Genomic DNA, 17,005 nt, shown 5'->3' with positions numbered 1-17,005 from the left:
ATTGAAGTTGCATTGGGTAGATATTAAGTGAAAGGAGTAATCTTGATCTGTATTACCTTTAATTGATATTACTTATAGTGGACTTCCTCCCTGGCTTGGTAGCCCCCAAATGTAGGTGTGATTGCACCGAACTGGGTTAACAACTTTCTTGTGTTGTTATTCTGTTTACTTCCTGTTCATTTGTTTAAAAGCATTCAGATAGTAATGTCGTGACATCCTGTTCGACATCGCGTGTCTGAGTCCAGAATTTCAATTGGTATCAGAGCAGGCACCCTGCCTGTTTTTACTGGGTGAGATCTAGGGACAGTATTTTCTGGTACTATGGACAAAGAAGGTGGTGGATTTGTGATTAGACCACCCATTCTGGATGGTTCCAATTATGATTATTGGAAACCTCGCATGGTGGCTTTTCAGAAATCCGTGGATAGTAAAGCATGGAGAGCTGTGAACAAAGGATGGGAACATCCTGTCATTACTGATAAAGATGGCAAGAAAACTCTTAAACCAGAGGAAGAATGGGACAAAGATGAGGAGGCATTGGCGCTTGGCAACTCTAAAGCTTTAAATGCTTTATTCAATGGAATTGACAGGAATATATTCAGACTAGTACACCAGTGTGAACTAGCCAAAGATGTCTGGGATACCCTCAAGACTACTCATGAGGGCACCTCCAAAGTGAAGATGTCAAGACTTCAACTGCTAACTACGAAGTTTGAAAATCTAAGGATGAGAGATGATGAAAGTATTCAGGATTTTCATATGAATATACTTGATATTGCTAATACCTCAGGAGCTTTGGGAGAGAAAATGTCTGATGAAAAGCTGGTGAGAAAAATCCTTAGATCCCTACCTAAGAGATTTGATATGAAAGTTACAGCTATAGAAGAGGCACAGGACATCAGCAAAATGAAGGTAGAAGAGTTAATTGGATCTCTTCAAACCTTTGAGATGGGGATCAGTGACAATTCTGAAAAGAAAAACAAAAGCATAGCTTTTGTGTCCAACTCTCAAGAAGAAGCAGAGGAAAGTAGAGAAGAGAATCTATCTGAATCTATAGCTATGCTTGGTAAACAATTCAACAAAATAATGAGAAGAATGGATCAGAAGCCAAGACTTAATGCTAAGAACATCTCATCTGACACCAGTAGATCTTATGACTCTGGCAGAAGAGCAAAACCAGAAGAAAAGTACAATCACAGCAAAGGGATTCAATGTCATGGATGTGAAGGGTATGGACATATTAGAGCTGAATGTCCTACTTATCTCAAGAAACAAAAGAAAGGATTGTCAGTCTCCTGGTCTGATGAAGATTCTGAGAGTGACTTTGAAGAAGAATCAGCCAAACATGTCACAGCCCTTACTGGGGTTTGTAATTCTGATGAAGACTCTAGTGAAGATGAGCTAACCTTTGAAGAACTGGCAGCCTCCTACAGAAAGCTGTGTATCAGAAGTGCTGAAGTTTGTCAACAAGGTGAAAAGCAGAAGAAATACATAGTTCAGTTGGAGGCTGATAACAAAGGACTTAGTAAAACTATATCTGAACTAAACAGTGAAATTATCATGTTACAATCCAAACTTGATCAGATGTCAAAATCTGTAAAAATGTTGAACAGTGGCTCGGATATGTTGGAGGAGATTTTGCAGATTGGAAAAAGTTCAGGAGATATGTCTGGTATAGGATTTGTTGGTGCAAAGAAACATTCCCAAGATAGTAGCAGATCTAAACCTGAAGCTGAGATGTTGAAACCAATGTCAACACATGTGACTCAACATCAAGACAAAAGTGAAATGAAGAGAAAGTTTCAAAGATGGAGATGTCATTATTGTGGAAGATTTGGACACATTAAGCCCTTTTGCTTCAGATTATATGGATACCCAGATCAAGCTCCTTACTACAAACCTAAGCAGATCATGCCCATCAAGAAGCAACAATGGAAACCTAAAAATATGGCTTTAATAGCTCATACATCTCTTAGAGTTTCAGCCAAAGAAGATTGGTATTTTGACAGTGGATGTTCCAGACACATGACTGGAATCAAGAATCTGCTTGTTGATATCAAGAATCACTCTACTAGCTATGTACCTTTGGTGATGGAGCTAAAGGAGAAATCAAAGGAGTTGGAAAACTAGACTGTTCAGGAGTGCCAAATTTAGAAGGTGTTTTGTTGGTAAAAGGCCTGACTGCTAACCTCATAAGCATCAGTCAACTCTGTGACCAAGGATACCAAGTCAACTTCACTAAAGCTGAGTGTGTGGTTACTAATGAAGAAAAGGAAGTAGTAATGAGGGGAGTCAGATCCAAAGATAACTGCTACTTGTGGGTGTCCCATGAATCCAGCTACTCAACTGTATGTTCTAAAGAAGAAGAAGTAAAGTTGTGGCACCAAAAACTTGGCCACCTTCATCTAAGAGGTATGAAAAGGATTATTTCTCTGGAAGCTGTGAGAGGAATTCCTAAGCTACAAATTGATGAAGGAAGAATATGTGGTGAATGTCAGTTAGGAAAACAAACCAGGATGTCACATCCAAAGGTTACACATCTGACCACTTCTAGAGTTCTTGAACTGCTCCATATAGACTTGATGGGACCAATGCAAATGGAAAGTCTTGGAGGAAAGAAATATGCTTATGTGGTTGTGGATGACTACTCCAGATACACTTGGGTAAACTTCATCAGAGAAAAGTCAGATGTGTTTGATGTTTTCAAGGACCTGTGTCAAAGAGTTCAAGGAGAAAAAGAAAATGGTGTTGTGAGAATTAGAAGTGATCATGGAAAGGAATTTGAGAATCAAAAGTTTGCTGATTTCTGCTCCTCTGAAGGAATACATCATGAATTTTCATCTCCTATTACTCCACAGCAAAATGGGGTTGTTGAAAGAAAAAATAGAACCATTCAAGAATCAGCCAGAGCTATGATCCATGCTAAGAATCTTCCTACCTACTTCTGGGCTGAAGCCATGAATACTGCTTGTTATGTCCATAATAGAGTTACCTTAAGAAAAGGAACCTCTACCACCCTATATGAGATCTGGAAGGGAAGAAAACCCACTGTCAAATACTTCCATGTGTTTGGTAGTAAGTGTTACATTCTTGCTGATAGAGATCACAGAAGGAAGATGGATCCCAAGAGTGATGAAGGGATATTTCTGGGCTACTCTACAAACAGTAGAGCCTATAGAGTGTTCAACTCAAGAACCAGAGTAATAATGGAGTCCATAAATGTTGTGGTTGATGATGTCCACAATCAAGCCGATGTCATAGAAGATGTCGGAACATTCTGGGATATTACAGCTGAAGGATCTACAAGAGAAGATGATTGCAGTCCTACTATCATAGAGTCTGAGACTGAACCTCCTAACAAAAGTCCATCTATAAGAGTTCAAAAAAATCATCCTAGTGAACTTATTATAGGAGATCTCAACAGTGGAGTTACTACAAGGTCAAGAGAACTAGCTTCAAACTCTTGTTTTGTGTCAAAAATTGAACCTAAGAATGTTAAGGAAGCATTAACAGATGAGTTCTGGATTAATGCCATGCAGGAAGAACTAGGCCAGTTTGAAAGGAATGAAGTATGGGAGCTGGTACCAAGACCTAAAGGTACTAATGTCATTGGAACAAAATGGGTTTACAAGAACAAGTCAGATGAACTGGGAACTGTTATCAGAAACAAAGCAAGGCTAGTTGCTCAAGGATACACTCAAGTTGAAGGAATTGACTTTGATGAAACCTTTGCTCCTGTTGCTAGACTTGAGTCAATTAGATTACTGCTAGGAGTTGCTTGTATTCTAAAATTCAAACTATACCAGATGGATGTGAAGAGTGCTTTCTTGAATGGATACTTGAGTGAGGAAGTTTATGTGGAGCAACCTAAAGGTTTTGCTGATCCAAATCATCCTGACTATGTGTACAAACTAAGAAAAGCTCTTTATGGCCTGAAACAAGCCCCTAGAGCTTGGTATGAGAGACTAACTGAGTTTCTTACTAGTAATGGGTACAGGAAAGGAGGGATAGATAAAACTCTTTTTGTTAAAGGTGAAGGAGGAAAGATCCTGATTGCTCAAATCTATGTGGATGATATTGTGTTTGGTGGGATGTCAGACAAGATGACTAGACATTTTGTTGATCAGATGCAATCAGAATTTGAAATGAGCCTAGTTGGAGAATTAACTTATTTTCTTGGGCTGCAAGTTAAACAGATGGAAGACACAATCTTTCTCTCTCAGAGTAAGTATGCGAAAAACATTGTTAAAAAGTTTGGAATGGAAAATGCTACTCACAAAAGAACACCAGCTCCTACTCACTTAAAATTGTCCAAAGATGAAAAGGGAACTAGTGTTGATCAAAGTTTATACAGAAGCATGATAGGAAGCCTGTTGTATCTCACAACCAGTAGACCTGATATTGCTTTTGCTGTTGGGGTGTGTGCTAGGTATCAAGCAGATCCATAGATCAGTCATATCAACCAAGTCAAGAGGATCCTGAAATATGTGAATGGTACTTGTGAGTATGGAATGCTCTACTCTCATGGGTGTGAACCTATTCTCACTGGATATTGTGATGCAGATTGGGCTGGAAGTGCTGATGACAGAAAAAGTACTTCAGGAGGATGTTTCTTCTTGGGGAATAATCTTATTTCATGGTTCAGCAAGAAACAAAACTGTGTGTCTTTATCCACTGCAGAGGCAGAATACATTGCAGCAGGAAGTAGTTGCTCTCAGCTTGTTTGGATGAAACAAATGTTAACAGAATACAATGTCACACAAGATGTCATGACATTATATTGTGACAACTTAAGTGCCATTAACATTTCAAAGAATCCCATTCAGCATAGCAGGACCAAGCACATTGATATTAGACACCACTACATTAGAGATCTTGTTGAGGATAAAATAATTGCCTTGGAACATGTTGCTACAAATCTTCAACTGGCTGACATTTTCACAAAAGCTTTGGATGCAAATCAATTTGAAAATCTAAGAAGTAAACTAGGCATTTGTTTTTGTGAAGGATTATAGCAATTAATCGGGTGTGGGGCCAACATTAATTCTCTCTCCAAATATTTGCTATCATTACACATTAAAGTGTATTTTCCCCCTCTTTTACAATTTGTCCAAACGGTTTCCATTCCCCCAAAACCTATCCTCAACACTCACGCTACCTCTCTGTGTCGTTGCATTCACAAACCTTTACCCAGCATTCCATTTTCTCTCACCATGTCTCAGAGTTCTCCCTCAAAGAAATCGTCTTCTTCCTCTGAAACAGCATCAGGATCTAGGGCACCCAATGTGGTGAGTGATCAAGATGTTGTGTTGAATGTTGTGCCATTGAACTCTGTTCCTGCTACCGATCCTGTTCGTAGTCTACCAAGAAAGATGCATGCAAGAAAATCAACTGGTGGATCTGTTCCAGAAACCTTTTCTGCTCAAGGTAGAGAGGGCTCTACTTATGTTCACAATGCTATCGCAGGTATTGTCACAAGAATCTTGAATGAAGGGCACAAGGTTGATGGAATATATGTTCCTCTAGCCCAAATTCCTGCCTCTGAGAACAGCAAAGATGATCAAGATGGTCAAGATGATGCTAGCAAAGATCAGGATGATGTTGAGACATCTGTTGATAACAATGATGAGACCCCCGGTGCCAAAGATGTTGAGACATCTGAAGCTATCAATGTTGAAACATCTGATACTAAAGATGCTGAGATTCTTGAACCTGAGAAAGCTGAAGTGGTTCCTGTTGCTCCTTCTAAAGAAACCCGTAATGAAGGCCCTACTGTGCATGATGTGGTGAATCTGGATGATCTGGATGATTCTATTGACATTGCTGATGATGAGCTCATCTCTAGCATCTCTCATAGAGTCAAGACTCGTAAGGGCAAACACGTTTGTGATCAAGATTTCTCCAAACCTCAAGTTACTCCTCAAAAGAAGGTCACTATAAAGAAGATCAAGAAGGTCCTTGCTGAACCTTCAACCACTGGAAGCAAGATTGCTGTGAAGAAGAGGAAGGAAAGAAGTGTCTCTGCCCCTGAAGACGATGTCTTAAGTGATGTCCCTGACATCCCATCAAAGAAGAAGATTGCTGTCACAAAATCCTCCACAAAGGTTCGTGATGTTCCCTTGGACAACATTTACTTGCACTATGCTTCAAATGCCATCCAGTGGAAGTTTGTTTATCAAAGAAGGCTGGCTCTAGAAAGAGAATTAGCAAATGATGCTCTGGAATGTCAAGAGGTCATGAAGCTCATCAAGTCTACAGGTTTGATTAAGACTGTTACTCATTTTTCAAAGTGCTATGAAATGCTTGTGAAGGAATTTATTGTGAATTTGTCTCAAGATTGTGGTGATGGAATAACTGATGATTTTCATAAGGTGTATGTTAGAAGAAAGTGTGTAGATTTTTCCCCTGCTGTTATCAACCTATATCTAGGTAGAGATGCTGAGGCTCAACCTGAGCTTGAAGTAACTGACAATGAAGTTTGCAATGTTATCACTGGTGGTAAGGTCAAGAAATGGCCCATAAAGAGTAAATTGTCTGCTAGTCTTTTGAATGGCAGGTATGCCTTGCTGCACAAAATTGGTGCTACAAACTGGGTGCCTACCAATCACACTTCTACCATTGTTGTTGGCCTAGGTAAATTCATTTATGCTGTGGGAACCAAGACAAAATTTGACTATGGGACCTACATATTTGATCAATCTATGAGGCATGCTGGTACCTCTGCTACCAAGCTCCCCATTGCATTCCCATCCCTGATATGTGGGATAATCCTCAAGCAACACCCTGGAATTCTGAAAAGTAAAGATTCTGTATGTAAGAGGGAGAGTGCTTTGTCTTTTCACTACAAGCTGCTCCAGAGGTCTGATGACATGACATCTGCTGGGACATCACAACCCAGCAAGTCTGTGAACAAAGCCCTTCTTATTGCTGAGCTGAAAGAGACTTGTCAGGAGTTGGACAACAGGAAGATGAAGCTTGAAAAGCTCATCCAAAGCCTTGAGCAGTCTACAGATGATGATCTTGCTGGTGGGAGGGATGGTGACAATATGGATGAAGACAAAGGTGCTGATAGTGGGGCTGAGGAAAAGGCTGAGGATGGTGAGGGCTCTGAGGATACTGGGAGTAGTGATGCTGCTGAAGAGACTAGTAGCTCAAGTGATGACAATACTGGTGGCTCTAGTGATGAAGACAGTGATGGGTCTGATGATTAGCTCTGATTCTGTTTGTGTTTGGCTCCTTTTGTGGCTAAAAAGGGGGAGTAATAATGGTTGTTTTTGGTGGTTTTTGGTTTTTTGTTGTTGATCTTTTTGGTTGATGGATATGGTTGTATTGTTGTTTTCTTATATTTTGGTTGTTTCCTGGTTCTCCCTGACAATGACAAGTGGTATTCTGTAACAGTTGATTAAATAGATGTTTTCTGGATTTCTGGTGATTAATCAAGCTGGCTGTTGTTTGCTTACAGAATTTATTTTTCTATTGTTGGCTGCTGTGTATGCTCTGATATCTGTTTGGGTACATCAATTAGTGTTTTAGCCAAAAATTTGCCAAAGGGGGAGTTTGTAGATGTTGTTGATTGGCTGTAATTTTTGGTAAAACTCATTGTGTTTCTATCTTGTCAAATCTGGTGTCATGACATACATTCTACTGTTGTGAAGTTTTTCTTATGCAGGCCTTTACCTGATGTCAAGGCCGATGTCATGACATTCGCAGCTGTTACGTTCTTTTCTGTTTCTATTTATGGTTATGTGATCTGATAAGATCCTATGCGCTTTATTTGGAAATGTTGGATTCTGATCTGATTCAAGGACGTCTTTGATGGTTATTATTTTTAGTTCCTTGATTTATGGAAATTAGTTTTATTAGGTTTTAAACTAATTTGGATCCAAGGCCCAGCTGCTGCGTTTTCTGAAGGCTATATATTTTACGAAGAAGCTGCAGATCAATTAGGGTTTTTGTATTGAGAAGCTTTAAGAGTTCTTTGTTTTAAGTTTTTGTTCTAGCCTTCTTGTAAGCCAAACAATCATCATGATGATTGTCTTGGTCTAGGTGTTTGGTTTGAGTTGTAAGAAGTACTCGAAGCTTTTAAGCAAGAGTACTATTGTACTTGATTAAAGCTTTTAAGCAAGATCAAGTTGTGTCCTTGAAGTGTGTCTTCTTTTGTTTTTCGTAGAGTGTTTTTCATCACTACTGTGATTGAGGGGGAGTGAGTAGGATCTCTGATCTAAGTTGTTTTAGATTGAAGTTGCATTGGGTAGATATTAAGTGAAAGGAGTAATCTTGATCTGTATTACCTTTAATTGATATTACTTATAGTGGACTTCCTCCCTGGCTTGGTAGCCCCTAGATGTAGGTGTGATTGCACCGAACTGGGTTAACAACTTTCTTGTGTTGTTATTCTGTTTACTTCCTGTTCATTTGTTTAAAAGCATTCAGATAGTAATGTCGTGACATCCTGTTCGACATCGCGTGTCTGAGTCCAGAATTTCACTCTCTCACGCGGAAAAGAACTCATTATATCAATCAATTTCAAAATCGTGGGGTATAACCACTCGTTTCGACAATTAACAGTGTCTAAACTTTTGAAGAAAAGAGGCCACTAAGGGAAAAAGATAGTTTTTAAGAAAAAAGGTTTTGAAAAGATTTGCAAACATAAGAATATTTTGAAAAAGGGAGAAGATTTTGAAAATTTAAGAAGTGGGAGGAGATGAAGAGGCTATCCTATTGCGTAAAATAAAAGCTAAGGAAAAGAACGGTCTAACCGAAGAAGAAGCCAACACTTGACATTATGAGTCAAGGTAGATTTCCCATCCTTTGGAATATCAATACTAAACCAACATTATCACTTGGGGATCCAGATGAACTTGTTGTCTTAGCACCACTTTGCATTAAGCACATTAAAATTCTGACAAAAATCGGGCAGAGTAAGACTGTTTTCGGATAAAATCCTTATCTCAATGCCTTGGAATTAACCATCATGGGCTTTCAAGGAAATACCTGCACACATAAACAGACAACAATCCAATGCCAGACAGACAGAACAATCACAGAGTAATAACAGAATGAGAGTCCAGAGGTCCTAAGTCCATAAGTCCGAGTCTCCAAAATGCTAGGGATAGTAACCAATAGTCCAAAAGAGAGCCATAGGTGTTTTTTAGATTTTTGTTATTTATTAGTGTTTTAGCATAAAAGTAAAGTATGGTCCAAGTGGACAAAGAGAAAATAGCGGAAACATAAACATATGTCCAAATGGACAAAGAGAAAAATAGCGGAATATAAACGTCCAAATGGACAAAGAAAAAATAGCGGAATGTAAATATGATGAAATGATAAAATAAAGCGATAAAGCGAGAAATATAAAGAGCGGTATAATAAATTGCGGAAATTAAAGTTAGTTGTTAGATGTTAAAGATAACCATCTTGAAACTTGTCAAGTATGTTATCAAAGTTAGTAGTAAAGATCGATGGTGAGTGAAGGATGTTCTCGGATTTAAATTCAATGGAACTTTATCAGAAGCTTGATAAAATCATAGCGACTACACGATAAATTTCCATAAGTCTTAAATCAACTGCATACAATTCTCTTCCATATTTGATCTTTTTTTTGTTCGGGACACGAAATATTGCGATATGTTAAGCAGATCGCCAAGTGATTTATGTAGAAATCACCCTACAACGAGGCCGGTCAAAAATTAATGTGCTAATGCATGCGAGAGAAATGATATGTAGATCATTCTCCGAAAGCAATACCGCACGAAAAGAAAATAGGTAACGATCTAGTCTTTACTAAGAATCCATAAGAATTCTCAAAGTGTTAAGACTTTCATCGATCAAAAGAAAAAAAGGAGAAGAAGAAGATAAAATGCATAAAGTAAAGTCAACTCACACTATCATTAATATCATTCATCTAATATTATGGGTTTGGTCCTTTCAAACCTATCAACATCCTAGATCCAATGATATTAATGAAATGGAGGAAGAAGAATAAAATTCACAAAAGATAATCAACTCACACTATCATTAATATCATTCATCTAATATTATGGATTTGGTCCTTTCAAACCTATCAACATCCTAGATCCAACGATATTAATGAAATGGAGGAAGAAGGAAGCCAAAACAAGCATAAAAAAGGCAAAAAACCACATTCTGCCAGCAGGAAATCGATTTCATGCAGGGGGAAATCGATTTCCATGGTGCACTTTTCAAAAAAAAACAAGTTACGTTCAGCAGGAAATCGATTTCAGCCTTAAGGAAATCGATTTCATCAGTGTAAATTTCAGCAAAAACATCATTTAAAGGCATGAAACTTGATTTGAACAAATATACAAACACCTTATGATCACACATCAACTTGAGCACGATATTTCCATCACAAAACCAGCAAATATCATCAATATAGCATCAAAGATGCATTGAACACAAGCAATAAAGATCTACATCATGGATCTAGCAAATTACCACTTCTTGAACAAAATTCTTGGAGTAGCTTCAAGAGCAAGCACAAAGTGTATAGATCCTTCAAATTTGGAGATGAACAACCAAAGAAAAGAGAGAAATGTAGGAGGTTTAGTTCAAAATTAGCAAGATTCAATGTGAATCTCACAAATCTTATGAAAATGAACTTTGGGTGAGGGTTTTGGAAAGGGTGAGAAATGAATTTGCAAGCAATTTTTTGGCTCTCCAAGCTTGAGAAATGAGAGAGTAGTGGCCTCTATTTATAGGATGAGAGCAAGAGTAGTGGCAATTTGGTCATTTGCTCTTAGTTAATTAACTTGTGTTTAATTGGTGATTAAAGTGGCATTTAAATGGTAAAAAATGGTAAAATGAGGTTAAAATGGAATTAATGAAGGGAATTATTTTGGTGAGGTGGAAAATTGGTAAAATGACAAAAATGGTCAAAGAAAATAGGTGCCAAAATCAAATCAAGCTTCCCTCTCTATTTTTTTTGAATTTCGCCTTAAGGAAATCGATTTCCCCAGGAGTGAAATCGATTTCACTCTGTTCCAGAAGAGAATTTGGCGCAAAATACACTAGGGAAATCGATTTGCCCAGGAGGGAAATCGATTTCATGCTGTCCAGAATGTGATTTTGTTGAAAATTGCTGTAGGGAAATCGATTTACCCAAAAGGGAAATCGATTTCATCAGTCCAAAATGTGGAAAATGCCTTGTTTATTGCATGTCTTGGCTTGGTACCTACAAAACAAAAGCCTACAAAGAAACAAAGCAATATTTTTGGTATTTGGGTTAGTATAATACGCATACAAGATAAACAATCATTGGTGCTTGACGGTCCCTCTTATTGATGAGGTGAGTACAACACCACAAACAAAACTTCCAAGTGAAGCTATTGATTAATGATTGGGATATGAATGATATATGATCTTAGGGTCAAAAATTGGGGTATGACAGATGCCCCTATTTAAGTTTCTTCTATCCGGAGGTACGATGATTGCAAATCTTCGTTTTGACGAGATTGAAGAGACTTAAATATATAAAACACATAATTTTTGATCATAAGATGCAATGCAAAGGTTTAACGAATGCATATGATGATGATGAAACGTAGCAACACTGGAGATGCAAAGGAAATCCACTGGGAACACAAAATGTCTTTGTGGGAAGAATTCCACTAGGGAAGATAAGAATCTGTTGGAGAGACGAAACTTTGCTGGGAAAAGAAACTTCACTGGGGAAAACATTTCGCGCCAGAGAGGTTAAAGCATCACCTATCACTAGGGTGAGAAAAGGGGACATCCTCTTTCACTGGGGATGAGAAATATGCATCCTCTTTCACTGGGGAATCAGAATACCTATCCTTCGTTAATAGAGAACACACCATCGTTCCACTGATGATATGAATAGAAATGCATTGACGTACCACTGACGATGAAGATAACAAAATACACCCACGTTCCACTGAAGGTGAACTACCAACGTCCCACTGGAGGTAGAAAGAGATGTATCGCCGTACCACTAACGATAACATATACCAACGTTCCACTGAAGGTATTGAAGAGAAATACATCGACGTACCACTGACGATGAAGATAACAAAATACACCAACGTTCCACTGAAGGTGAACTACCAACGTCCCACTGGAGGTATTGAAGAAAACTACATCGATGTACCACTGACGATGAAGATAATAAAATACACCCACGTTCCACTGAAGGTGAACTACCGACGTCCCACTGGAGGTAGAAAGAGATGTATCGCCGTACCACTAACGATAACACATACCAACGTTCCACTGAAGGTATTGAAGAGAAATACATCGACGTACCACTGACGATGAAGATAACAAAATACACCAACGTTCCACTGAAGGTGAACTACCAACGTCCCACTGGAGGTAGAAAGAGATGTATCGCCGTACCACTAACGATAACATATACCAACGTTCCACTGAAGGTATTGAAGAGAAATACATCGACGTACCACTGACGATGAAGATAACAAAATACACCAACGTTCCACTGAAGGTGAACTACCAACGTCCCACTGGAGGTAGAAAGAGATGTATCGCCGTACCACTAACGATAACACATACCAACGTTCCACTGAAGGTATTGAAGAAAAATACATCGACGTACCACTGACGATGAAGATAACAAAATACACCAACGTTCCACTGAAGGTGAACTACCAACATCCCACTGGAGGTAGAAAGAGATGTATCGCCGTACCACAAACGATAACATATACCAACGTTCCACTGAAGGTATTGAAGAAAAATACATCGACGTACCACTGACGATGAAGATAACAAAATACACCAACGTTCCACTGAAGGTGAACTACCAACGTCCCACTGGAGGTAGAAAAAGATGTATCGCCGTACCACTAACGATAACACATACCAACGTCCCACTGGAGGTATTGAAGAAAACTACATCGATGTACCACTGACGATGAAGATAATAAAATACACCCACGTTCCACTGAAGGTGAACTACCGACGTCCCACTGGAGGTAGAAAGAGATGTATCGCCGTACCACTAACGATAACACATACCAACGTTCCACTGAAGGTATTGAAGAGAAATACATCGACGTACCACTGACGATGAAGATAACAAAATACACCAACGTTCCACTGAAGGTGAACTACCAACGTCCCACTGGAGGTAGAAAGAGATGTATCGCCGTACCACTAACGATAACATATACCAACGTTCCACTGAAGGTATTGAAGAGAAATACATCGACGTACCACTGACGATGAAGATAACAAAATACACCAACGTTCCACTGAAGGTGAACTACCAACGTCCCACTGGAGGTAGAAAGAGATGTATCGCCGTACCACTAACGATAACACATACCAACGTTCCACTGAAGGTATTGAAGAAAAATACATCGACGTACCACTGACGATGAAGATAACAAAATACACCAACGTTCCACTGAAGGTGAACTACCAACGTCCCACTGGAGGTAGAAAGAGATGTATCGCCGTACCACAAACGATAACATATACCAACGTTCCACTGAAGGTATTGAAGAAAAATACATCGACGTACCACTGACGATGAAGATAACAAAATACACCAACGTTCCACTGAAGGTGAACTACCAACGTCCCACTGGAGGTAGAAAAAGATGTATCGCCGTACCACTAACGATAACACATACCAACGTTCCACTGAAGGTATTGAAGAGAAATACATCGACGTACCACTGACGATGAAGATAACAAAATACACCAACGTTCCACTGAAGGTGAACTACCAACGTCCCACTGGAGGTAGAAAGAGATGTATCGCCGTACCACTAACGATAACATATACCAACGTTCCACTGAAGGTATTGAAGAGAAATACATCGACGTACCACTGACGATGAAGATAACAAAATACACCAACGTTCCACTGAAGGTGAACTACCAACGTCCCACTGGAGGTAGAAAGAGATGTATCGCCGTACCACTAACGATAACACATACCAACGTTCCACTGAAGGTATTGAAGAAAAATACATCGACGTACCACTGACGATGAAGATAACAAAATACACCAACGTTCCACTGAAGGTGAACTACCAACGTCCCACTGGAGGTAGAAAGAGATGTATCGCCGTACCACAAACGATAACATATACCAACGTTCCACTGAAGGTATTGAAGAAAAACACATCGACGTACCACTGACGATGAAGATAACAAAATACACCAACGTTCCACTGAAGGTGAACTACCAACGTCCCACTGGAGGTAGAAAAAGATGTATCGCCGTACCACTAACGATAACACATACCAACGTTCCACTGAAGGTATTGAAGAGAAATACATCGACGTACCACTGACGATGAAGATAACAAAATACACCAATGTTCCACTGAAGGTGAACTACCAACGTCCCACTGGAGGTAGAAAGAGATGTATCGCCGTACCACTAACGATAACATATACCAACGTTCCACTGAAGGTATTGAAGAGAAATACATCGACGTACCACTGACGATGAAGATAACAAAATACACCAATGTTCCACTGAAGGTGAACTACCAACGTCCCACTGGAGGTAGAAAGAGATGTATCTCCGTACCACTAACGATAACACATACCAACGTTCCACTTAAGGTATTGAAGAAAAATACATCGACGTACCACTGACGATGAAGATAACAAAATACACCAACGTTCCATTGAAGGTGAACTACCAACGTCCCACTGGAGGTAGAAAGAGATGTATCGCCGTACCACTAACGATAACATATACCAACGTTCCACTGAAGGTATTGAAGAGAAATACATCGACGTACCACTGACGATGAAGATAACAAAATACACCAACGTTCCACTGAAGGTGAACTACCAACGTCCCACTGGAGGTAGAAAGAGATGTATCGCCGTACCACTAACGATAACACATACCAACGTTCCACTGAAGGTATTGAAGAAAAATACATCGACGTACCACTGACGATGAAGATAACAAAATACACCAACGTTCCATTGAAGGTGAACTACCAACGTCCCACTGGAGGTAGAAAGAGATGTATCGCCGTACCACTAACGATAACATATACCAACGTTCCACTGAGGGTATTGAAGAAAAATACATCGACGTACCACTGACGATGAAGATAACAAAATACACCAACGTTCCATTGAAGGTGAACTACCAACGTCCCACTGGAGGTAGAAAGAGATGTATCGCCGTACCACTAACGATAACATATACCAACGTTCCACTGAAGGTATTGAAGAAAAATACATCGACGTACCACTGACGATGAAGATAACAAAATACACCAACGTTCCACTGAAGGTGAACTACCAACGTCCCACTAGAGGTAGAAAAAGATGTATCGCCGTACCACTAACGATAACACATACCAACGTTCCACTGAAGGTATGAAGAGAAATACATCGACGTACCACTGACGATGAAGATAACAAAATACACCAACGTTCCACTGAAGGTGAACTACCAACGTCCCACTGGAGGTAGAAAGAGATGTATCACCGTACCACTAACGATAACATATACCAACGTTCCACTGAAGGTATTGAAGAAAAATACATCGACGTACCACTGACGATGAAGATAACAAAATACACCAACGTTCCACTGAAGGTGAACTACCAACGTCCCACTGGAGGTAGAAAGAGATGTATCACCGTACCACTAACGATAACACATACCAACGTTCCACTGAAGGTATGAAGAGATATACCACCGTACCACTGATGATATAAAAAGAGATAATTCATCGACGTACCACTGACGATGAAAGAGAACAAGATACACCAACGTTCCACTGAAGGTGAGCTACCAATCCAATAGTTGAAGGTAGGAGAAAATTGAATTACCGCCATAATAGTTGACGATGAGCTACTGAGAATAACAAGCTGCCGCTAAGAATAGGGATCAACTTCTTCTTTAATCAAGGACATGGCTTGAGAAAAGGAACTGGATGCAAACTGTCACTTCTGATGAAGAGACTTACCATTTGCTGAGCTTCTTCCATTTGGATGCAAACAGTCACTTACACTGAAGAGACTTACCATTTGCTGAGCTTCTTCCACTTGGAATCAAGAAGTTCATAAAGTATGAGAGATTATTACTTGATTGGAAGATAAGATTAATATGTGGAGACATACAAACTTTCTCAAATAAAGAGACTTGCATTTGTTGTCAACAAAACATGCTAAGGACAGAACCTGACCCTTGCTTTCAAGTACAAATTCCAACAGAGTGCAATGACAACACTGTCGGGAAATAAGCCTTTCAATATCTGATAAGAACATCAATCACAAATGAATTTTCCATTGTTGAGGAAAGCATCATCCTTAAGAGGTGCAAAATAAATGCCTCCTCAATCTAGGTTTCCCAGCCTAGAGAGGTTCAAAATAGTATTGCATGAGGCCAAAGTTCAACTCCAAGAACAAACTGGATAGAAACGGCCAAACAAAGCTTTGCCCCTTGAGGAATAAACTCAACTGGGGATTAATTCCATCCTGACAAGTGATCTGAGGAGGAACACCGAAGCAAAATTCTTCCACGAGGACCAAACTCAGTGGGGATTATCAATCTCTGCAAGGAATTTACATATCATCTTCTTCTTATCAAAAAGATTGGACAACACATCAAGCTCTATTATGGGGAAATCAGAGAAAATTTCTTTGGAGAAAATCACCATTCCGAACTTGCAGAGGAAATAAGAAGTTAACATCAAAGCAAACAAGTTAACATGCGGGGGATTTTAGTTCAAAACTCAACACAAGGTGAGAAAGAAAACCCAACAGTCAACCGTTGTCTCAAAACTTCTTGGTAGAGAGTGACATACTCTGGACTAATCATGGCAACAAACTTTGTACTTCAAGCTAATGAGGTGATCAAGGTAACTTCTGATTCACAACTTGCCCCAGACTACATAGTCTATGAAAGGAAACTACCTCAAAAAGTTTCATAGAGATCCTTGGCATCATGAAGACTTGGAATAATCTGCCCCATATCAACAGATTCTTGGAGAGATTTGTCAAATCTCGACGTAAC

Source organism: Vicia villosa, linkage group LG1, assembly GCF_029867415.1.
Source record: "Vicia villosa cultivar HV-30 ecotype Madison, WI linkage group LG1, Vvil1.0, whole genome shotgun sequence".
Taxonomy (NCBI): Eukaryota; Viridiplantae; Streptophyta; class Magnoliopsida; order Fabales; family Fabaceae; genus Vicia; species Vicia villosa.
This window is presented reverse-complemented; position numbering follows the sequence as displayed.